We start from the raw sequence: 25,055 nt of genomic DNA on the forward strand, positions 1-25,055 counted from the left end.
CTAGATTTTTTTTGAACCCAGGAATGTTCTACCACTGAGCTACGTCCCTAGCCCTCGGTTTTTTATTTTTATGAGGATTGAACCCTCTGGTGCTTAATCATTGAGCCACAACCCCAGTCTCTTTGTTTTATTTTGAGACACGGTCTCACTAAATTGCTGAGGCTCGTTTTGAACTTTCGGTCTTCCTGTCTCAGCTTCCTGAGTTGCTGGGATTACAGGTGTGTGCTACTGAATCTGGCCGTTTTTTATTATGAGCCAGGTTCTTGATAAATTACTGAAGCTGACCTTGATTTGACATCCTCAGCCTCCTGAGTCACTGAGATTACAAGCATGGGCCATCTCACCTGGCTCGGAACTAGTAGTTTTCTGATTTGTGTATAATTAGCACCTTTGTTTAAATTTGGGGGGCCACTTTTTTACAGGTTAACCTTGGTGTGATGATTCTTAGGTATGTCTCTTGAACAGCGAGTACTTAGTGTAAATAGGGGACTTGGGAAAGTCATGTAAAAATTCTATGCATTTTGGCACCTTTTTTCACCATGTAATTTAATTTGATACATATTCCTTTTTTTTTTTTTTTTTTTAATTTAAAAGAGGGTCTTAGTGTTGTGCTCAGGCTGGCTTTAAATTTAAAATCCTCCTATCTCAGCTTCCCTACTATCGGAACTACCAATGTGCACTACACCAATTGTCCCTACTTAAAAATTTTAAACTCTTCTCCACAGTAAGCATCCTATGGGGATAATTGGTTTGCTCTTGTCGTATTTCTGTCACTTCTATTATCTGGGATGACTTTTTCCTCCCCTCACATCTATTCTGATAATTGTATATTATACAAGGTGTTGACAAGACAAGATGAAGTTAGATTGTAAAGATTTATTCTCATTTGATTCTGTCTATTCTGGTCTTTGCCAAAATCTTAACTTCCTTTGCTAGCCTTTGTGGTGCATGCCTGTAATCCCAGGTACTTGAGAAGAAGCTAAGGCAGGAGGATCACAAGTTTGAGACCTCCAGTTTTGTCTCAAAAATTAAAAAGGATTGGGGATGTGGATCAGTGGTAGAATGTTTCCAGTGCCACAAAACAAACAAAAATCCTGCTGTCTTCTCAGGAACTTTTGATGTGTTATTTAGCACTTATTTGTCTCCTCTGAAATCTTGTGTCTCTTAATTTACATCCTTTATATTTGAGTATTTTTCATACACATGATATTGTTTCCTGTGTAATGGTTTACTCTCCCCACTAGATTGAGATCTTCTTGTGGATGAAACTTTTTTTTTTTTTTTTTAACTTTGCACTGTTTTAAGCACTCTTTAGGTATTCACCATGTGCTTGATGATTGAGAAAACCATATGGTTATAGTCATTGGTTTATATAATTGTGATAGGTTGCTTTAAAAAAATTCATAGTTCTTTCTTAAATAAGAATTTAAGAAATTTTTCTTTTTGGGGCTGGGATTGTGGCTCAGTGGTAGAGCCTAGCATGGGCGGGACCCGGGTTCAATCCTCAGCAGAAATTTTTTTAATTGCACCCTTTTACTTTCATTTCCATGTCTTCTAAATGTCAGATAACATTGGTTCATATCTCCAGCTTCCAATTTGTAAGTATAGAATGTGACTGCAGGTTATAATTATAGGTCTTAGAGAACTGCACTGCATGACAATTCTATTTATGATAGAAGAATTTATTAGAAGATAAGACAGTTGTAGGTTGCTTTGGAATTTAGAAGACTTGCTTGCCTCACGTATTTGTGTCACTTTAAGGATTTGAAAACATACCCCAAATGTCTACTCTTTACCAGTGCCTCTTGTGTTCCCGGCTGTGGTAAGCTAAACTGAAAGGGTAGACTTTGCTGTTTATCTTAGTGATTGAGTCCCCCTGTCTGGAGTATGGTATTTATGCATTTTCCTATGGAAGTGAAAACAGCTGCAGGTGGATTTTTTTAGCTCTTCAAAGTTTTCATATTTACTAAGTCTTCACAATTATTCTTTAAGAGTTAAGAAACCCTACTGTTTTTCTTAATTTATGTAGGGGCTAATTTGACAATACATTGTTGTAAAATATTCTCTAAAAATTAGTATATATTTTTTGAAAGTATTTTAACATACTAACACATAAATACGCATTTTTTATGTATGTTATGTATCTCTGAGAGAGAAGCAGTATTGTATTTTCAACTATGTCATTTTTTTTTTTTTTTTTTTTAACCACTAAATTGCCTAGGTTGAACTCCTAGTCTCTACTGATCTTCCTGCCTCAACCTCCTGAGTAGCTGGGACTACAAGTGCATGCCACCACACCTGGCTTAACTACATCTTTAAAATTAATTATTATTATTGTGGGTACTGAGGATCGAACTCAGGGCACTTTATTACTGAGCTACATCCCCAGACCTTTTAATTTTTTTATTTAGAGACAGGATCTTGCTGAGTTGCTAAGTGCCTCTCTAGGTTGCTGAGGCTGGCTTTGAACTCCTGATCTTCCTGTCTCAGCCTCCCCAGCCACTGGGATAACAGGCGCTTGGCTGAAAAAATACTTTTTGAATGAAAAATGTACATATTTATGAGGTATAGTGTGATCTTTTTCTGTCTCCCTTTCTCTCCTTTTCTTCTTTGTGAGTGCACTACCACTGAACCACATCTCAGCCCCAATATGATATTTCAGTATATATGTTTTCATATGAACTGATCAGATCAGTAATGATTATTTCCTTATCGTTACTTTGTGTTTTGAGCCTCTTCATGTTTTTTAGGATAATTAAGATACTTCTGGATTATTTCATTTGAATTTTTTTGGGAGATGCCAGGGATTGAACTCAGGAATGTTTAATCACTAAGCCACATCCCTAGCCATTTTTTTGTATTTTTATTTAGAGACAGGGTCTCACTGAGTTGCTTAGAGCCTTGATAAGTTGCTAAGGCTGGCTTTGAACTCACGATCCTTATTATTTGAATTTTTGTTGAATTTTCCCAAACTCAGGTATACACATTTTTTTATGGTTTTCCAATCCATTTTATTATTTTGGTAAAATATGCATAACATGAAAGTTATCATTTAAGGTTTTTTAAGTGTATAATTAGTGTTCTTAAGTACATTCATGATCTCATACAACCTTACCACTGTTTGTTTCCAGAACTTGTTCCTCATCCCAAACAAACTCGATACCCATTAAACAATAACTCCTCATTCCCCTTTTGCCTAGACCCTGGTAATCTCTGCTGTACTTTCTGTCTCTGAATTTGCCTGTGTAGGTACTGAATTAAATAGAATCATATATTAATCCTTTCATGCCTTATTTCACTTAGGTTAATGTTTTCAAGGTTCATCCATGTTGTAGCATGTAGCTGAATTTCATTCCTTTTTCTAGCTGAATGCTGTGTATATACTGCATCTTGTTTATACGTTCATTTATTGATGGGACATGTGAGTTATTTCCACCTTTTGGCTATTGTGAGATATTAACATTGGTATACAGATATTCTTTTGAGTCTCTATTTTCAATTCCCCCATCCCTGTACTGCTATTGAATCCAGAGGCACTTTGACACAGAGTTTCATCCCCAGCTTTTTTATTTTTAGATAGGCTTTCATTAAGTTGCTGAGACTGACCTTGAACCTGCAATTCTCCTTCCTCGGCCTCCTTAGTACTTAGGATTTATAAATGTGTATCACTGGAGCTGGCTCTACTTTCAGTTCTTTTGGCTCTCTACATAGGGATGAAATTGCAGGGTCATATGGTTATAAGTTGTATGTTTAAATTTTTTAAGGAACTGCTAAACTTGTTTCCACCCCAGCTATAACATTTTATATTCCCACCAGCAATGCACAAGAGCTCTATCTTCTCTATATCCTATTCAGTTTTTGTTATCTTTTTAAATTAGACATCCTAGGTAGTGTGACTTAGTATCATGGTTTTGATTTGTAGTTCCTTAATGACTGATGATGTTGAGCATCTTTTCATGTACATATTGGTCATTGGTGTATATTTGGAGAAATGTCTATTTAAGCTCTTTACTCATTTTTTAATTGGATCATTTGTTTTTAATTGTTGACTTATAGGAGTTTTTATTGTGGATATTAATCCCTTATTAGAAATATGATTTGCAAATATTTTCTCCCATTCTATGAGTTACTTTTATGTTCTTGAAAATACCTTTTGGTCAAATGTTTTAAATTTTGATGAAGTCAGTTATGTAGTTTTGAATTTAAATAATGTTATAGATTGTGCAGAGATTATAACCAATTACAAAGCATTGGTAGATTGACTTCACAACTGCAGAAAAATAGCATAAAAGGAGCCTTAGTCGTTAGTACCTTCCAAAATGAAGAATCTGTTGGAAATATTGAGTAATTTACAGTATGTGGGTAAATTTAAAGCAGATGGTACTGGTAAAAAAGCAGTGATGACTGTGAAAAAGCATAGGAGAGCCAACTTTATTTCAAATCTTACCTGGAGTAAAAAAAACAGGATTTTCATTAGGGAACGTCAAAAAATGTTTGCCTTTATTACTGACTACATGTACATATATTGATCTTATTACTGAATACAAAAAAAAAAAAAGAAGTAGTAGTACTTTGTGTGTGTGTGTGTGTGTGTGTGTGTGTGTGTGCCTTTAAAGTTTCTTTGTTCTCTTTCCTCTCCCCTAACCTTTCTCAGTACTGGGGAATTGAACCCAGGGATGGGTGCTCTACCAGTGAGCCACATCCCCAGCCCTTTTAAAAAATTTTAATTTTGAGACAGGGTCTGGCTAAGTTGCTCAGGCTGTACTCAAACTAGTGATCCTCCTGCCTCAGCCTCCTGAGTAGCTGGGATAAGCATGAATGATGGTCTGGCTGCAGAGGTCCTGAATATACTCCGTGGTGTGAGTGACTGTTGTCTTTGGTTCCTCAGGTGAATGTTGGGATCCTTCCACCAACTTGGTAAAATGATGACAATAAACTTTCTCCATGATTCCAAGTGACCTCCGCCTGTGGTTGCTAGTGGATGTGTTTCAAGCACTAGCTTCACCCTAAGGTGTAGACTCAGCTGTCCATAAAATGGATCTGAGTTCCACGTTGTGGTTGATCTCTTAACTGCCATATTTTGTGCTTCTAAAAGACCTGTTTAATTTTTTGTTCCCCTCCTTTTTGTGTCACTGAATTCCATTTGAGCCAAAGCCTGGTCAGTGGACATTCCTCATATTAATTTTGCCTTTTTTTTTTTTTAACTTTGTTTTTGTGGTAGATTTTTGTTGGTCTTTGAAGTTTGCCAGGCAGTTGTGGAGGGTAAACAATTTTATTCTTCCTCTCCCATCTCCCAGAAATCTCAAGTGAAGCCCTTGTGTGCACATATGATTGGGGTAACACACTGTCAGGTGAAAAGAAGTGGTTTCAGAGGTTTCAGTCCATGGTTGGTTGGCCTCATTTCTTTGAGTCTAAGGGGAGACAGAACATCATGGTGGAAGGGCCTGTAGGAGGAAAGTTTCTCAGTTCATGGCAACCAGGAATCAGAACAGTGCTTTATTTGTATGAATTCTTAAATTTTACCTTTGTTAACTCACTTGTCTTCGGTGGTTAAACTGACATTTGTCTAGAATACTGTAAATTTCCAGAATTCAAGTGTCTATTAAAAATCTATCCAGAGGGCTGGGGTTATGGCTCAGTGGCAGAGCACTTGCCTTACACATGTGAGGCTTTGGGTTCAAGCCTCTCCACACCACATAAAAGTGAATAAACAAAGAGATTGTGTCCATGTATAACACAATTTTTTTTTTTTTTTAAATTGATATATCAAGAATAGTAGCTGAGGCGGGCTTTGAACTCTTGATCCTCCAGCCTCAGGCTCCTGAGCCGCTGGGATTGCAGGCATGCACCATTGTGCCCAGCTCTCCTTTTTCTTTTTTAAATATAGAAGGACTAAGGAGATTCTACTGATAAGGCCAAAAAAAAAAAAAAAAAAAGTGTTTTTTTTTTTTTTGAGGGGGAGTACCAGGGATTGAACCCAGAGGCACTTGGCCATTGAGCTACATACCCAGCTCTTTTTTGTAGTTTATTTAGAGACAAGGTCTCACTGAGTTGCTTAGTGCCTCACCATTGCTGAGTCTGGCTTTGAGCTCGCAATCCTCCTGTCTCAGCCTCCAGATCCGTCGGGATTACAGGCATGCTCCTCCGAGCCTGGCTGTACTTATCTTATTGTGTAACTAATAATTTGGATTGAGCATCTTTTCTATGTCTCGGTGAATTGTAGTATCTGCTAAGTTTGGCTCAGTTTCCAAGTTTTTTTTTTTTTTATGCTGTCAATGTTGTGAAATACCTGAGAGAGCCCCTTTAATTTTTTTTTTTAAGAGAGAGAGACAGAGAGAGAGAGAGAGAGAGAGAGAGAGAGAGAGAGAATTTTTTTAAAAAAAATTTTTTTAGTTTTCGGCGGACACAACATTTTTGTATGTGGTGCTGAGGATTGAACCCGGGCTACAGTCATTCCAGGTGAGCGTGCTACCACTTGAGCCACATCCCCAGCCCACGAGAGCCCCTTTAATTTAAATTTGTTTTTGTGAGCATCACCTCCTCTGGTCATCTTCTTTCTCTTTATTACCTTCATCTTTTTGCCACAATCTTTTTAATTTTTTTTCTTTTTAGATATACATGACAATAGAGTATATTTTGACATACATATATGCAATATAACTTATTCTAATTAGGATCCCATTCTTGTTGTACATGATGCAGAGTTTCACTGGAAGTGTATTCATATGTGAACATAAGAAAGTTATATTCTATTCATTCTACTGTCTTTCCTATTCTCATCCCTCCTCCCTCCCATTCATTCCCCTTTGTCTAATCTAACGAACTTCTATTCTCCCTTTCTCCCTCGATTATTGTGTGTTAGCATCCTCATATCAGAGAGAACATTTTGGCCTTTGTTTTTTTGGGGGGATTGGCTTATTTCACTTATCGTGATAGTCTCCAGTTCCATTCATTTACTGGCAAATGCCATAATTCCATTCTTCTTTATGGCTGAGTAATATTCCATTGTATATATACCACATTTTCTTTACCTATTTATTCATCTGTTGAAGGGCACCTAGTTTGGTTCCATAGCTTAGCTATTTGTGGATGGAGCTGCTATAAACATTGATTTTTTTTTTGATACAGTCTTGTTGAGAAGTCCACCTTTAGTAAGGTCTAGCTATATATCAACAATTTAGCATTCTCATAGTCTGTTGTTTTCTTCTAAATCTCTCTTCATGTTTAGTCCAGATATAGCATTATCACTTTTCTTTTTCTTTTAAATTTTTTTAGTTGTAGATGGACATGTACCTCTATTTATTTATTTATCTTTATGTGGTGCTGAGGTTAGAACCTAGGGCCTCACACATGCAAGGCAAGCACTCTACCACTGAGAGCTCTACCCCAGTCCCGCATTATCACTTTTCTTTGTTGCATTTTCATCTTTGTTGGGCTGTTCCCTTGTTTGATTATCAATTTTCATGAAATATTTTGTGGACTTACTGCACAACTACTCTGGATGAACTAAATAGCAGATACATAATGATCAATCATGGACAGTTTTGAAAGAAGTGATTTGGTCAGTTAAGATGATGTGCTTCATAGATTGAAGAACTAGCAGAGAAATTTGTTCTTCACATAGTTTTTACAGTTAATATATTGTGATGACTGAAATTTGAACTGTGTTTTGGGGGGACTTGTGCTAATTTAACTGTGGGAGCTGTAATTCATGCCTACTGTAACCATGCAAGGAGGACATTAGTACACATTTATACATTAGTATGTCTAAATGTGAAACATATACCTTGACAAAGACATTTGAGGAATGTGTGTGATGTAATCTCATTTTTTCTTCCTTTTTACAATTGTACAGGCTTCCTGTCTTATGTGGTTTATTTTCTGTGGTTAGATTTTTAGTATTAGGTACTTTTTATTTCTTGGGGAACTGATTAGCAAAGATATTAATTTTTTTCACCAAATGATTTATGACTATTATATAATGTTTATAGTTTTGAAAGAATTATGAATAACCTAAGTGTCTATTAGTAGAGGATTAGTAAAATAAATGTTTTATCTATACAATGAATATCGTACCCATTAAAGCTCATATGAAATATTTTATGTATTTTATTTTTGTAAATAATGTATGTAAAGAAAACAAATTGGATATATGTTTTGTAAACATTAACTGTCTGGTACAGCTGAAGGTAGTTTTTATTATTATATCTTTTTTCTAATGAATTTAAATTGTTTTTCAAAGACTCTTATTACAAAATAAAATCAGAAGTAAAAAAAGAACTATCATCTTTTAGGCCTTTTTTTCATGAATAACCTATGTTTCACATGTGATGTAATAAGTAGTTTTTTTCTTTATGTTGGTATTTCATTGGAATTTGAAGTACCCTTTTAATTTCAAAATTTTTGTGATATGCCTTTTTTAGGTTAGTAGTTTTCAGATTAATGGGTAAAATGCTTTTTGTGCTTTATAGCCAATTGCTTCATGAAAATCAAATGGTGTTTGTGATGTTTCCAATAGCTTCTTTTAAATTATTTCCTTTATTGTTTCACAACTTTTTGAAGTATTTTGGGAACCAGAAAAATTGCTGTTTGGTAATGTCACTGAAAGTATGTTGATGCAGAGTATGATAAGAAAAGAGGTCTTGGCCTTTTATTCAGTTAATTATAATTAATTACAGTACACTAATTATATTTTAAAATAAAATTAAAATCTGTTTTTAAAAAGTGTAAAATTCTTTCCAACGTCAAAGTTTTATGAAGAATTTTAAGATAAATTTTGAGTTTATCCTTCAGGTAATCATCTAGTAAAGATGTGAAAAGTATTTTGTTCATCTGTGTTCTATAAAGAAGTTAAAGGCAGATTATTTTAAAACTTGAAGTAGAAAAAGTGAAATTTCATGAGAAATCATATTTTCCTTTAAGAAAGCTCTTCTTTTCTGTGTATATTAGTTTCTTTTCTCTTTAAAAATTATTATTAAAAAATTTTATAAAAAATTAAACATTTTAAAATTAAATATTTATTAAAGGCCTTCACTGTTCTAGGTTCGGTACTAAGAAAGAATACTACCTCCTAGGTAGTATCCAAACAGGGAGCAAGTGTTGTAAGCAAAGGCAAACAGGACTATTAACTACCAACCAATCGCACTTTCGTAAAACTTACTTAAAAAATTTAAAAGCTATATAAAAGTATTGCTTAGAGATTGGAAAATAATGGAAGAAAATTCCGCTTAATTCTGTCAGCTAACAGTTAATTATTTGAGTTAACTTTTTTCAAGTTAATATTTTCTAATTGTTTTAATCATTATGAACATGCAATTTTGTATCTTGTATTTCTGAGATGTATGTATATATACATATATTTAACTTTATTTATTTATATTTTTATGTGGTGCTGAGAATCGAACCCAGTGCCTAACTTGTGCTAGGCAAGAGCTCTACCACTGAGCCACAACCCCAGCCCCGAGATATGTGTGTGTGTGTGTGTGTGTGTGTGTGTGTGTGTATATATATATATATATATATATATATATATGATATTTATTTTTTAGGGGTAGATGGACACAACACAATGCCTTCATTTTTATGTGTTGCTGAGGATCGAACCTGAGTCCCGCCCGTGCTAGGCGAGTGCTCTACCACTGAGCCCCAAGATGTATATTTTTAATCAGTGTTATATATGCCTATAGTTTAAAGTGTTAAATAGTTTGAACAAGATTTGTTAAATGAGAAGCAGTTCTCTTAACCTTCCTTGGTATTTTCTCCTTCCCTGAAATCACATTATATTCTGTTAGTTGATCTTTGGTATTTGGTATTGATTTTTTTAAAAAAACTTCATATACACATATATTTTTAGTTGTTGATGGACCTTTATTTTATTCATTTATTTGTATGTGGTGCTGAGAATTGAACCCAGTGACTCACACATGCAGGCAAGCACTCATCCACTGAGCCACAACCCCAGCCCTGGTATTGATTTTTTTCAGATTTACACATTATCTATTGACTTCCCATTTCCTTTACAAAATTTTTTTTTAAAGTTATAGATGGACACAATACCTTTATTTTATTTATTTATTTATTTTTTATGTGGTACTGAAAATCGAACCCTATGCCCCACGTGTGCCAGGCAAGCATTCCACCACTGAGCTACAACCCCAGCCCAACTTCCTTTTCTGAGCATGAGAATTTGGTCTTTGTTCCTCTCTCCCCCATAGCCACTTCCCTCTCTCCTGTCCTTATTACTTATTATAACCATAGTTATATGTTAATGTTAGATAAATATTCAGTGTTTATCTTATCATGACCCTGTTTATATGATCTTCAGCTGAGTTATGTAATAGGCTGTGATAACTTTTCTAGCACAACCTTTGTTTCCCTGGAGCCAATAATTGTTGTGGTTTTGTTTTTGTTTCATATTCTAAGTAATTGTCACTTATTTAGTAGTAGCTTTGGGAAATTGATTTTTGGTGAATTGTTGCAGAGGAAACCCTGTGTCCTGAAGCTATTCCTGCATTGTCCCCCATGCTTCTCCAGAAAAGACAGCCTCATGACATCCTTATTACATATATAGACATGATTACTGACCTAAGGATGAGATTCTTTATATATATATATTTATATATATATATTTTTTTTCTCTTTCCTTTGGGAATATACATTGGCTTTGGGTACACTTCAACTCGTGAGGGCAGCTTCTTCACTTAAATATTTTTGCCTGATAAGTCAAGTGAGAGCACCTTGGCTATGACTGCTTCGCCTGGTACTTTTTGAGGGTGGAGAGTGAGGCACATGTTACTTTACCAAGATTCCTGTCAAGACTACCAGATGTTGACAGTTTCTTCTTCTGATGTCTCCTGTGGCTGGCCATCTCACTGTTTTCAAACTGAATGGTTACTGTGTGAACCTGACTCATATTTATGTTCTGGGGAACTCCTTCACCATTCATCCTGGGAATTCTCTACTAGATCTTTTGTTGCTTGGATTCCAGATGTTCTGCTTTCTAAATTTTTGTCTCGGTTTGAAACATGACTTCCTCTTGGAACTTTCTGAGATTATGAGGTAATGTATTTGAGACTCATAAGCTTGACAATATTTTAAACCTATCCTCATACTTGACTAAAAGTCTGAGTTAAAATTCTAAGTTAGAAATAATTTTTCTTCAGATTCTGTAAAGATACCACCTCAATTTTAGCCTAGCTTCTCAAGTAGTTGAGATACCCAGTGCCATTCTAATTTTAGAACCATGGTAATTGTTTCTGTCTACAAAAGTTGATTGGATCTTTATTCTGAAATTCCACCTTTTATATGATTCTGTTTTCACCTGTTTGTTAAAATGAGTTCTTTTTAGTCTGAAGACTATAGTCTTCTTCAGTTCTAGGAAATTTTCTTTACTATAATAATTTCAGAGATAATTTTTTCTCTTATAGTTTTGTCTGAAACTTCTTATATTGGACCTCTGAAGGAATCTTCTGATTTTCTTTTTGGGCTGAGGATAAAACCAGGAGCCTCATGCATGCTAAGCTTGTGGTCCTCAAATAATTTGACATTCGTATCTGAGTGTTGACTTTACTAAACATTTGTCAACATTTGGTAGTATAATTTGCAAAAATTTTCTTTGCCAATTGAATAATCTAAAAATGACAGTTTTTAATTTGTATTTTTTTGGATAGTGTCAAGGTAGAGAACCTTTCTCCATATTTTTGCTAGTTGTATTTCCTCATCCTTGTAAAATTTTTTTTTGTTCTTTGTTTCTTATCATCACTATTAGTTCTGAAAATTGTTCTTTAAAATCAATTTGTAGTTGGGCATAGTAGTACATGTCTGTAATCCCAGTTACTTGGTAGGCAGAGGCACAAGAATTGCAAGTTTAAGGACAGCTTCAGAAACTTAATGAGACTTTTTCTCAAAATCAAAAATTAGAAGGGCCAAGGATGTGACTCAGTGGTAGAGCACCCCTGGGCTCAATAGCACAAAATGAAAAAAAAAAAAATCAGTTTGTAGAACACTTTAGAATAAATACCTTAAATGTTAACCACTTTGCAAATTCACTGTAAGTATTTTTCTAATTAGTTTACTATCTTGCAGCTTTTTTTTGCTGTTTTGAATGTGCATGAATTAAAAATTTGTTGTCAAATCTGCTGACTATTGTGTTTTACCTCTGGTATTTTGCATTTTTACTTCAACATGTGTTTGAAAAATAATCCTAATTTAGGACTTCATATATTTAAACTTAATATTCAGCTTTTGAAAATTTACCTGAAATTTATATTGGAGTGTGGTAAAACATAGGGTCTGAATTTATGACCTTTTTAATTTGCTAAGCAGCTAATCCAATATGAGCTAGGGAATCATTTCTATTCTTAATTATACTCCTCCTCCCTTACTAGAGATAGAATCCAAGGCTGCCTGCATGCTAGGCAAGCTTCTACCACTGAACCACACCCTAGCACTCTGGTCTTTAAAAAAATAAAAAGTCTTAAAAATAATTTCTATATGCGTAAAAATATCTTCTCTGTTTTAAAAATTGTTTTATTTTTCCAGTTAGTTTTGTATCAGAAATGTGTGTATTTTCTCAACAGAAACTTGCAATGCACCATATGAACTCCAGACTTCCTTATTTTAATTATTTTGTTCTGCTTTGGTTGTTTGTGAAGTTTTTGTACACTTTTGCAATTATGTAATAAAACTTAAGAATGTTGCCATCTTGAGGTTGTATGTAGAACCATGTATGGTTATCAGGAAATTGCTGAGAAGTATGAAATACTGTGTCCAGGAAACCCCTAGGTTTATTTTATGTTTTATCACCATCAGCATGGTCATCATTATCATCATTGTTTGGTACTGAGGATTGAGCCCAGAGCTATATCCCTAATCCTTAAAAAAAAAAAAATACACACACACACACATATTCAACACACATATATGTAGTTATATGGACACAATATCTCTTTTTTATTTATTTTTATGTTGTGGTGAGGTGTCTACACATGCTTGACAAGTGCTCTGCCACTGAGCTACAACCCCAGTCCTTATTTAGTCCTTTTTTTATTTAAGTTATACATGGCCACAATGTCTTTATTTTGTTTATTTTTATGTGGTGCTAAGGATCAAACCCAGTGCCTCACGTGTGCAAGGCAAGCGCTCTGCCACTGAGCCACAACCCCAGCCCATCATTTAGGTCAGTATTTCTGAGCAACAACCCTATCACTCTGGCCCTGTTAGTAAAACAATTCCATCCTTCCTGCTGTAAGAGATAATGAAGAATTGCTTTCTTCTCCACCTTAAAATTTACTACATACGGGGAATGAAAGCAATTTAATGTTTGTATAAGTGTTGAGTTTTATGAAAAGATTACATAAACGGCTGGGTTTGTGGCTCAGTGGTAAAGTGGTGAGGCTCTGGATTTGATCCTCAGCACCACATAAAAATAAATAAATAAAATAAAGGCATTGTGTCCATATAAACAGCAAATGGTACACTGTTCAGTACTGGAGCACCATGTGAAATCTTCCATCATCTCTTGCATTTCTCTTGCAGCAAGAAGGATGGAATTGTTCTTTTAATTTTAAACAGGGTCAGAGGGGTAGTGTTGTTGCTCAGTGGTAGAGTACGTGGGTACCTGGTTATAATCCCCAGTGCTACCATAAAAACTAAAAAGTGAAATAGGGTGAAGTGAATTAAGTGGAACTTTTATTTAAGGACAATCCTTGAATATTCAAAGTTTGTTGTTATTGGCTATCTTATATGATTCTTTTAAGTATATGAGATTCTTTAAAAATGTAGCCTTAAAATTCTTACCCACTTTTTGTTTTGGTAGTGCTGGAAATGGAACCCATGGTGTTAGGCATTATGTCCCTATGCTTTAATAATAGCATTGTGTTTCTGTTTCTGGAAGAGAAGCAGCACCAAGAATTTAAACAGTAGACTTAAGTGAAAAAAATTTGAGAAAATTTAATATATATATTAAAAATTTAAATTATATCTTTATAACATCCTTTATAATAAACCAGTAAATATAAAAATTTTAATTATATTTAAGTACAATTCTTAATTTTTAGATTATGGAAATTAATAATCATTGGTTAGTCCTACTAAATCTAATAAAGTAATATTTCTTTTTCCTAAAATTTAATTAATTAATTAATTAATTTCTGTATTGGAATTGAACCCAGGAACTCTACCACTGAACTACATCTCAGCCTTTTTTTTGTGGGTGTGTATGTGGTACTGGGTATTGAACCCAGGTGTATTTTACAACTAAGTTGAATCCTAAGTCCTTTTTAAAAATATTTTTGTTTATTTATTTTTATGTGGTGTTGAGGATTGAACCCAGGGCCTCATCTGTGCGAAGCAAGCACTCTACCACTGAGCTACAACCCCAGCCCATCCTAAAACTTTTTTATTTTTTATTTTGTGATAGTGTTTTGCTATGTTGTGGAGGGTCTCCCCAAGTTACTGAGGCCGGCCTCAAATTTAGGATTCTCTTGCCTCAGCCTCCTGAGTTGCTGGGATTTTAAGTGTGTGCCACTGTACCTGGCTCATTTTAATTTTAAAGTCAGAGTCCTACCGTTATTGCTGTTAAAAAACAAGAATTGCTCAGTGATAGAGTGTTTGTCTATCATCGGTTTATTTCCAAGCACTGCAAAAAAAAAAAATCAGTTTCTCAAGTAATTTTGAAGCCCAGAAATTTACAGAAGTTTGGTTTAAGGCAAACTCTATTTGGTGTCTTGGTTCGAATTTTTCTCTTATGTTTGTTTTGCGGCATTATTTTTGGTATTTTAATAAAATCACGTATAAACTTTTGCTTATAAAAACTTTTTCTGTATCTTTTTCATAATTACTTTGTTTCTTAATGAGTTAATAACCATTACCATGAAGTCACAGTATAATGAAAAAAATAATACAATTTTTTGTGCTTAACTAGGACAACAATTCCTTTAGGAAATATTGAGTGAATGATTACAAGGAAGGTAATTCTTTAGTTACAGATTAATTGACTTGAAAGTTAAAATCAACTATAAAACAGTCATTTTAGAGAAATAATTTATGAAATTAGATTAACAACAATTAAAACTTGGGTTTTAATAAGAAGCAATAACAGTGAACATTTTTCTCGTTTAAGTAAAACTTAACACTTATTGAAATAACTTTCTTTTCTTTTTTTCGTCAAACCATAAACAAGAAATGGTAATGTTACTGTTTATTCCTCTACCTAAATTTTTAGTGGCAATGACTTTTATCCTTGTTATTTATGAGTGGATTGTTAATATGTTGCCATCTATGCCAATGGTTTTTATAGTCAGTCACCTGTCTGAAAGTTATGATTGGGAATTTAGGATACAATGAATACAATGAATCTGTCAAGGTCTAGATTCCCCATGGATTCCAAAAACTTTGAGTTCCTTAAAATCTCATCCAATTTCCTTATATAAAATGGTACAGTATTTGCATATAACTTAATATATTCTCCCATATACTTTAAATCATGTCTATGTTACATACCTATAATACCTAATACAGTGTAAATGGTATGTAACTAGTTATTATTCTCTACTGCTTGGGGAAAAATGACAACAGAAGGTTCATACATGTTCAGTTTAGGGAATAATGACAAGAAAAAGTTTATACATGTTTATTCCAGTTGCAGTTTTATTTTTCAATAGTTTTATTCTTTGGTTGGTTGAATCCATGCATTTAGAACCCAGGTTCAGTGGGCCATTTTCATTAGTATTAGAAATTTCAGATTAAAACACTTATTACCAAGGTTGGTATGCACTATTTGTTTTGTTTGTTTTTTGATCCTTGGGAGCTACATCCCCAACCCTTTTTATTTTTTTACTTTGAGACAGGTTCTCACTAAGTTGCTTAGGGCCTCACTAAGTTGCTGAGGCTGGCTTTGTACTTTGATCCTCCTGCCTCAGCCTTCCAAATTGCTAGGATTTATAGGCATGTGCCATTGTACCCAGCTTGGTGTTTATTTTCAATCATAAATTATTGGCACAATACTGGAGAAAATATAACTCAAGAACTCAGTTTACAGTGTGAACGTGAATTTCTTTAAAGAATTCAGACTTGTTCATACCTGACTCCTATGGGTTTAAATAATTCTCTTAGATTTGCTTTTGTTATTTAAAGGGTTTTTAGATATTTTTGTATTGGTATCATTAGAGGTAACGAAGATGACATTTTTCCTGTGATTTCTTAGATGTAGTGGTTGCTAAAACATCAGTTTTCATCCCAAATGACATCAGTGTTGAAAAGTAAAGCACTGTGAGTGCTCTTCTTCATCAGTTTTCCTAGAAGGATGTATAAAAACACCAATTATTTTCATTTTGTATAGAAAGAATAATCCCAAAATCATGAATATGTTTCTAGTTCCATGAATTTATTCTCATTCAAGGTGGTATTTTGTTGTTGTTGTTTGTATTTTTTGGTATTACCTTTTAACAAGGATCTTAGAGACACATTAGGATGGCTGAATTCTGAGAATTACAGGAAAATTTTCATGTATTTTTTTAACTAAAAGGGACAAGGAGTTAACTTTGAATTTGATTTTTTTAAATTTTTAAATATTTTTTAAACGTGTTTATAGAACTTTATTTATTTATTTATTTATATGTGGTGCTGAGAATCGAACCCAGTGCCTCATACATGCCAAGCAAGAGTGCTACCGCTGAGCCCCAGCCCCAGCCCTAGCCCTTGAACTTGAAAATTATGGATTTAGCTAGTACTAGTAGAATGTAGATCTAAACTTCTTTCTATAATCATTTAATGGAGATGTTAATTTACATTTGTGGCTTTCTTTATAAATGGGAACCTAAAATATTAAATTTGAGTTGTATAGAATACAAGACGGATCTCATTGGAGGATTGGGCTTTTCTTTCTTTTTTTTTAGAGAGAGAGAATTTTTAAAAAAAAATTTAATATTTATTTTTCAGTTTTCGGCGGACACAACATCTTTGTTTGTATGTGGTGCTGAGGATTGAACCCGGGCCGCATGCATGCCAGGCGAGCGTGCTCCCGCTTGAGCCACATCCCCAGCCCCTTTTCTTTTCTTAATTAGTATATTAATGAATAATGAAGTTTATGTAAAAGAAGTTTAGGATAAATTACATTTTTCTTTATCATATTGTAATAGATTGCCTTAAAATGAGTAGAGGTAATAAGTGATTGTAAATTCATGGATAGGAAAATGGGTGAAACTTGAGAATATTACATTAAGCAAAATAAGCCAAATTCAGTCAAGGGGCATATGTTTTCTCTCATGTGGAAGCTAGAGAGGAAAAAGGAGAAGAAAGGTTAGGAGGGAACTCATGAAAATCAAGGGAGATCAGTACTGTATAGGAAATGGGCCAGGGGGACTAAGGGAGGAAAGAAGGGAAAGGGAACATACTGAGGAATGATATTAGCCAAATTATATTGTTATATTGTGTGCATGTACAAATGTGTAACAACAAATTCAACCATTACGTACATACCAGTTGAAAAAAAAATGTGGAAGAAAAAAAATATCCAGCCTATAATGGGCTAGAAAAACAAACAACAAAACAGTGGAATCTTTGGGAGGGAGTTGAGTCATAGAAATGTGCAGTAGCCCTCATGACTAGGACTAGTGCCCTTGTAAAGGAGGCCTAAGGGATAAGTTACTTTGTTAATAGCCCAAATGGACCAGTTTTTGAAGCATGATAATTAAAAGAGAAACATCACTGGTCCTTTAAGGAACCTGCAAATTTACAACTTTCTCTACAGGGTGACCTCCCTACTTTCTTCTCCATCCCCCCTTTCTTCCCTTCCCTTCCCTTCTCCCAAACAAATGAAGCAACACAGATACATGTTACCCTAATAAGACTGTTGTAAGGTTCTTATGTGATATTGTCTATGAAAATGCATTTTTAAAAATAATTTTTTGAGTCGTACATGGACACAATAGCTTTATTTATTTTTATGTGGTGCTGAGGAGTGAACCCAGGGCCTCACACATGTAGGCAGGTGTTCTACCACTGAGCCACAACCCCACCCCTGAAAATGCTTTTTAAAGCGGCACATTAATTTTCTTGTTTAGTAGGTTAAAGATTCTGGAGACAACCTCTTATTACATTTTGGTTAATTTATTCATTTATTTTTTGTGGTTACTGGAGATTGAATCCAGGGGTACTTTACTCTCTTTTATTCTTTCTTCCTTTGTTTTAAGGTAAGTCTTACTAAGTTTTTTGAGTCTCACCTTGAATTTGGGAATCCTGCTTCCTCCTCTCCTATAGTTGGGATTACAGGTGTGCACCACTTTTCCCAGTTATCTTTGTTTAATTTATAAATGAGTTTGGGCTATTAGTTGTCTTTTTTTTTTTCTTTTTTCATGTATTTTTAGTTGATGATAGACCTTTATTTTATTTATTTATATGTGGTTCTGAAAATGGAAACCAGTGCCTCACACGTGCTAGGTAGGCACTCTACCACTGAGCTATAACCCCAGCCCTACTAGATGTCCCCCCTTTATTGGAGGAGTGGAAGGTACTTGGAAACATATTTTAATCTAGTTGAATTGATGAGTGCCATGTTTTTGTTCAGAAGTTTATGAACCAGGAGAATGATAAATTGTATTTTTGATTTGAGAAACTGCTGAAGGCAAGTAATTAAACTAGAAAATTTGTCACTAATGAGTTAGATTGTCACTTTGTTATATTATGAAAAATAAAAAACTAATGAGTACTTAAGGGCATTGTCTCTATGATGGTTTTAAACCTCTACTGTGGCAAATTTAACCGAATTCCTGTGACCATAAATTAAGTGATGCTATTTTTGATTCATGTTTTGTTCTTATGGACAGTTTTACAGACAATTTCTTACCCCAGATTACTTGTAGTTAACTTTATAGTGACACATTGAAATGTTCAGAATGGGAGCTGTTACTCTTCTGAGAAGAAAACTTGTACAACTTGCTTGTTTCTCCATTTGTGCTCTGAAGTTTATAATTTGTTACTGGTTCATTGTCTCATACAAAGATTCCATTCTGTATTATTTCTTTTTCACATTTTTTAGATTTGTTAATAAGAACTTTCTAATCGGCAGGAGAAAGCAGACAACTTCAATTTTTTTGTGTAATGCAGCCAAACTCAGGGATGCTGGGGAACAGAAGTAGTAGCAGATGGGGCAACCTGATGCTCCGTAATGTTGGAGTGGTTCATTTTGATTACAGACACAGGCATTTGTGAAGTGAAGATATGGAGCCACAATCTATTCTGCAGGCTGCACTAACCATGTGTGTTGTGGTAAAGCCAAGAACAGCTTTATATGGACATAGCAGAAGAGACCTGATCCATTTTTGGTTTCCAGGCATAGACCCCCACATAGCAACACTGTCAACCTTGAGGCCAAATGGTGTAGATATTACTATACTTTTTTTTTTTTAATATTTATTTTTTAGTTGTAGCTGGACACAATACCTTTATTTTGTTTGTTTATTTTTATGTGGTGCTGAGAATCAAACCCAGGGCCTTGCACATGCTAGAGGAGTGTGCTACCACTGAGCCAAAACCCCAGCCCACTATACTGTTTTATACTTCGAATGACAAATGATCTGCTCAGGAATGGGATATAGTAACAGGGAATCAGATTTATATCTTCTCCTAAACAGAAGTGGAGATTTGTTTTTCTTTTATAACTATGTTAGATGGGCTATTCAGAATTATTTAGAATTTTTTACAAGTTTGCATTGCAGAGTCTGTAATCAGTAGTGGAAAAAAAAAAAAACGCTAAGAAAGCACAGTTTTAGGAATGTAAATTAGTAGAGCCACTTGGCAGGATATGTGGCCATATTCATTAAACTAGAAAATGCGTGTGACCCTAGTTTCCAGAAAAGCACTCTATAGATATATCCAAAGAGATATGGATATGATTTTATCATGACAAGTATGAAGGAAAAAGGGAAATAGCCTGAATATCCAAGCATATAATTGAATAGCTAGGTGATCTGTAGTATTGTTGTATAATGGAGCCTATGTATCAAGTAATGAATCTATATGTAAGAGTTAGTTGCATTGAAATATGTATAATATGGTACCACTGTAAATTTTTATAGGTACATCTTATAAAAGCTTGAAAAAAGATCTGAAAAGAGATATACCAATCATTGATTGTCTTTTGAGAGAGTAGGAGAGATCAAGGCTGGAGTCTGAAATTGACTAGGATTCAGTGATGCTGGTGTCTTTAGCTTCATTTATATGCACTTTTTTTTTTTTTTTAATTTAAAAGAAGAAATTTTTTATATCCCAGCTATCACCCAAAACAATAGCTACTTTTTTCCATTTGATCAATGTATATGTATTTTGATAAAAATTTTTATTTTTGTAGTATTAGGGATTGAACCCAGGACTTTGTGCATGCTGGCAAACTCTCTGCCACTAAACTATATCTCTAGCCCTAATGTGTATGTTTTGTATAGTTTTAATAATCTTTGGTTATGTACTATCTTAAAAACATGTTTTCATATTTCTGTGACGTCTTTATTACCAGCTTTAATAATACTCATATTATTTTTTTAAGATAAATTCCCTACTGGTGGGTAATGCACACCTTTATTCCTAGTGCCTTGGGAGGCAGAGGCAGGAGGATTGTGAGTTCAAACCAGCCTTAGCAATTTAGCAAGGCCCTAAGAAATTTAATGAGATCCTGTCTCAAAATATAAAAGGGCTGGTGATGTGGCTCAATGGTAAAAGTCACCCTGGGTTTAGTCCCTAGTACCAAAGAAATAAAAAAAAAAAAATTAAGATAAATTCCCAGAAATGAATCACCAGATCAATGGATATGATAAATATTGGGCATTCTTATATATTGCCATATTCCTCCAAAAAAAACAATCATCCCAATGTATAGTGCTCTCAGCAATGATGAAATATATTAACTTCATCTCAACTTTACTGTTAGACTCCCCCCACCCCCACCCCCGTGCCTGGGGATCAAACTCAGGACTTTGTGCCAAATGCCCCACCACTGAGTTATATCCCTAGCTTTCCCTTCCTCTCCCACCCTTCCTTCCTTTCTTCCTTCCTTCTCTCCCTCTCTCAGTCCCTTCCTCCTTCCCTCCTTCACTCTAGATTGAACCCCCAGGGGTGCTTTACCTACTCAGCTATATCCCCCTGCCCTACTTATTTTTTATTCTGAGATAGTGTCTCACTAAGTTGCCAGGACTCCTCTTGAATTTGCCATTTTCTTGCTTCAGTTCTCTGGTAACTGGGATTACCAGTGTGTCCTTCTGTGTCTAACTAGAATTTCTTTTTCTTTTTTTAATAATTTTTATTTGTCAGTAGACCTTTATTTTATTTATTTATATATGGTGCTAAGAATCAAACCCAGAGCCTCACACATGCTAGGCAGGAGACTTGACTTTGAGTGCAAATCCTTCTGCTGGTAGTCATTAACAACATGATATTGGGAATGTAACTTAACTTTTGTGCTTTAGTTTCCTCATTTGTAAAATGGCAACTACAACTTACCCTATAGGATTGTTATAAGGTTTAAATGAGTTAATATTTGTAAAACACCTGGAATAGTGCCTGGCATGAATGTGATAAGTTTTAAAAGTGTATATATAAATTTGAAAAGCTTTCAAGTTGTCATATCCATAAATATATAATTTTTGAGGGCAAGCTAGTCTATTTTTAGTGATAAGGAAAAAAATGCATGTATCAAAGGTAAAAGGTTTTGAGAAAGTCATTTGTTTTTTTGTCTTTGGGTAGGTAAATGTCTAAGTTACGCCTATTCAGCATTTTAATATATTTCCCTCCTGTGTTTTATTCATTAGATTTTAGATGAAGCTGATTCCAAATTAAATCTTAGGTTAAGGAAGAATATAGGAGAGAAGATAAGTTTTAGTGATCATAAATACCAGTTGCAAGATAATGAAAAAACATTTTTATTGAATTCTTACTATGAGTTGGATAGTGTTATAGATGCTGGGGTTCAGTACTAAGCATGAGACTGTGAACCAGAGAATACATAGCACATTTGTTTGAGTATTTGAGAAAATTTGTCTTTATCCAAAAAGTTTTTGAATATCAGTAATATTTAAGATTCTTTGATAGGTGTTAGAGATATAAATAAATAAGTCCATTGTTTTGTTCTCAAACAGCAGAGAGAAGATGTACATTTAAATATAGTATAATTTATTTTAAAGTTAAAGCATTGAAAGTTTGACCTTAAGTGATTATAAGGAAAGCCATTCTATAGGATGGATGTTTAACTTAAGGTCATTGGTCATGGAAGCATTTAAAAGAGGTTTCTAAAAAGTGAATGAGGGACTGCTGAAGCCAAGATTTGAAGAATGCTGGCCTGTTAAGAATGATTGGGGCTCATAGGCAGAGTACATAATGTAAGCAAGGAACAGTAAATAGTTTAGAATAGCTGGAGCCTATGATGCATATCTCCCTTAGTTCTAAGTTTTACATTTTTAATTTTTATCTGTTAATTCTTATATTTTAGTTAATTCTTATATTTATTTATTTATTTATTTTTAATCTTAGGGATTCTCAGTCTTGGCAAGTGATGTACTTTTTGGCCTTAGTTTCCAGCGATGCTCATGAGGCAGTATCACAAGCCTTAGGAAGCATCCTCATTATCAATATCATGGTTTTATCTAGTTTCTTCAAACTAGATCTATAATAAACTCCTGCTATAAAAATTGTTTTTATCTTTTAGTCTAATTTTTATTTATTTAAAATATTTTATTAGTTGTTGATGGACCTTTATTTATGTATATGTGGTGCTGAGAATCAAACCCAGGGCCTCACACATACTAGGCAAGTGCTCCACCACTGAGCCACAACCCTGCCCAAGTCTAATTTTTAGATATAAAAATTCTTACTTGGCCTCCCATTTTTGGAATGGTCTTTGATATTCTTGATATATAGAGAAATATGACTTTTATTGAACCTTACCTTTCTTTACTGGGATTCTGCTCCTTTGAATTTTACATTATTTCCCTCTTTCTAGTAGTATTTTTCAGCTGTAGGATTCTCACCTATAACAAACTATTTTCTGATTGCTTCCTATACATTTTTGTGTGTGAAGTAGCCATTAATTGCCCCCCTTTTTTTAAAAGTATCAGAGATTGAACCCAGAGGTACTCGACCACTGAACAATATCATCAGCCCCTTTTGTATTTTATTTAGAGACAGGGTCTTTCTGACTCAGGGCCTTGCTAAATTGCTGAAGCTGGCTTTGAACTTGAGATCCTCCTGCCTCAGTCTCCAGAGCTGCTGCGATTATAGGCATGCACAACTGGGCCCTGCTTAATCGTTTTTTGTAATGCTCATTGTTAGGTATTTAGATCTGATTCAGAAAGTGTCTTTTTATATTCTAGTTATATATCTAGCATCTACTTTTGCACGTATTCTACCTTCCCATGCAAATTTAATTTTTGAAAGTTTAGTTTTTATAATTTTCCTGTTCATATTTGTAGAAATATCTGCTATAGAATTTCCTTCTGCGTTTTACTTTTTTTTTTTTTTAATTGTAGTTGTATATGGACAGCATACCCTTATTTTGTTTATTTTTATGTGGTGCTGAGGATTGAACCCAGTGCCTTACATGTGCTAGGCAAGGGCTCTGCCACTAAGCTACAGCCCTAGCCCCCCCTGTGTTTTACTTTTATATTTAGTTAACTGTTCACATTTTTCCATTTTTTTTTCTAATTGATTTTTTGGAAACTTTGGAAAAATAGTTGTTTTTTTCCAAAATGATATATTTCTATAATTTCAAATAAAAATATTCTACATGCTTGTGAAAATGCTACTTTTGTAGATTTGTTTACTATTAGTGATTAGATTTGTACAGATAATTTTAATGAAGGTTTCTCTAAACATTGGACTAATTAAATTATTGTAACATACTGTCATGAAAGAAAAAGCCCCATTGTTTTTTGAGGGTACCAGGCATTGAACCCAGAGGTGATAATCACTGAGCCACATCCTCAGCCCTTTTTTATACTTTTTTTTTTTTAATATTTATTTTTTTTAGTTTTCAGCGGACACAACATCTTTGATTGTATGTGGTGCTGAGGATCGAACCTGGGCCGCACGCATGCCAGGCGAGCGCGCTACCGCTTGAGCCACATCCCCAGCCCCCTTTTTTATACTTTATTTAGAGACAGGGTCTCACTGAGTCACTTAGGTCCTTGCTGAGTTGCTGATGCTGGCTTTGAACTCCTGATCCTCCTGCCTCAGCCTACTGAGCTGCTGGGATTACAGTTGTATACTACTGTGCCTGGCAAGTCTACTTTTTAAGTACAATATAGATTGTGTTCAAAAATTTATCTGGATATAAAACTTGTTTTTCCATAGAAACAGTGTTAAAAATAAAAGTGATGATTAGGTTCATAGGGTGGTGGCTTCCAGAAAATCAAATGATAATTTAGCTGAAATACTATATAGTTGCAATAAAAAAGCAGTAGGAAAAATACTATGGGAATGCTAGATGAAGCAGAATAACAGTAATGCAGGAAAAAAAGTCATTTAAAATTGTATCAAAATGCTAATACTTAAAGATAGGAAAAATCCTTCCCTGCTAGGTCAGCCAATCCTTTTCAGAGATTAATACAGCTGCAGCCTCAGTGTTTATTTGGTATTAACATTAATCACTTAGAGGGAAAAGGATACTCTAAGGAAATTTTTATACATTTGTAAAGAGCTGGGACATCGTCAGTCTGATATTTTGTGTCAGACTGTGTATGTGGGACAGATTTGTTAGTTTATATAAATGAGTCATTTATGGCTTGAGATAGAATAGTTGGTTTAATTAGTTACTCTGATTGCATATATTTCACATTATATTAATCCAGCATATTATTTTGCTGTGCTGAGGATTAAACCCAGGATCTGCATGTGGTAGGCAAGCACTATACCACTGGTTCATATATATTATTTTTTAGAACTATTTATTCATCATTTCTTTAAGTCAGTATAGTTCTGTAGTTTACATTATTTGATCATTAGGGAGTATTATTCATCTTTTTAGGAAATATCTGCTTCAGTGTTTAGTGTTTTATAAAGCACTTTCTTATTTG

At 34.3% G+C, this 25,055-nt stretch overlaps 1 protein-coding gene and 1 pseudogene across 3 annotated transcripts in view; one reads left to right on the plus strand and one right to left on the minus strand.

Annotated features, from left to right (window-relative positions):
- The window catches only part of Usp32 (ubiquitin specific peptidase 32), a 173,567-nt gene that overhangs the window by 14,171 nt on the left and 134,341 nt on the right, over window positions 1-25,055 (plus strand). The window lies entirely within an intron of this gene.
- Window positions 4,788-10,945, minus strand: LOC143409832 (large ribosomal subunit protein uL22m pseudogene; annotated as a pseudogene).

Source organism: Callospermophilus lateralis, chromosome 11, assembly GCF_048772815.1.
Source record: "Callospermophilus lateralis isolate mCalLat2 chromosome 11, mCalLat2.hap1, whole genome shotgun sequence".
NCBI classification, from domain to species: domain Eukaryota; kingdom Metazoa; phylum Chordata; class Mammalia; order Rodentia; family Sciuridae; genus Callospermophilus; species Callospermophilus lateralis.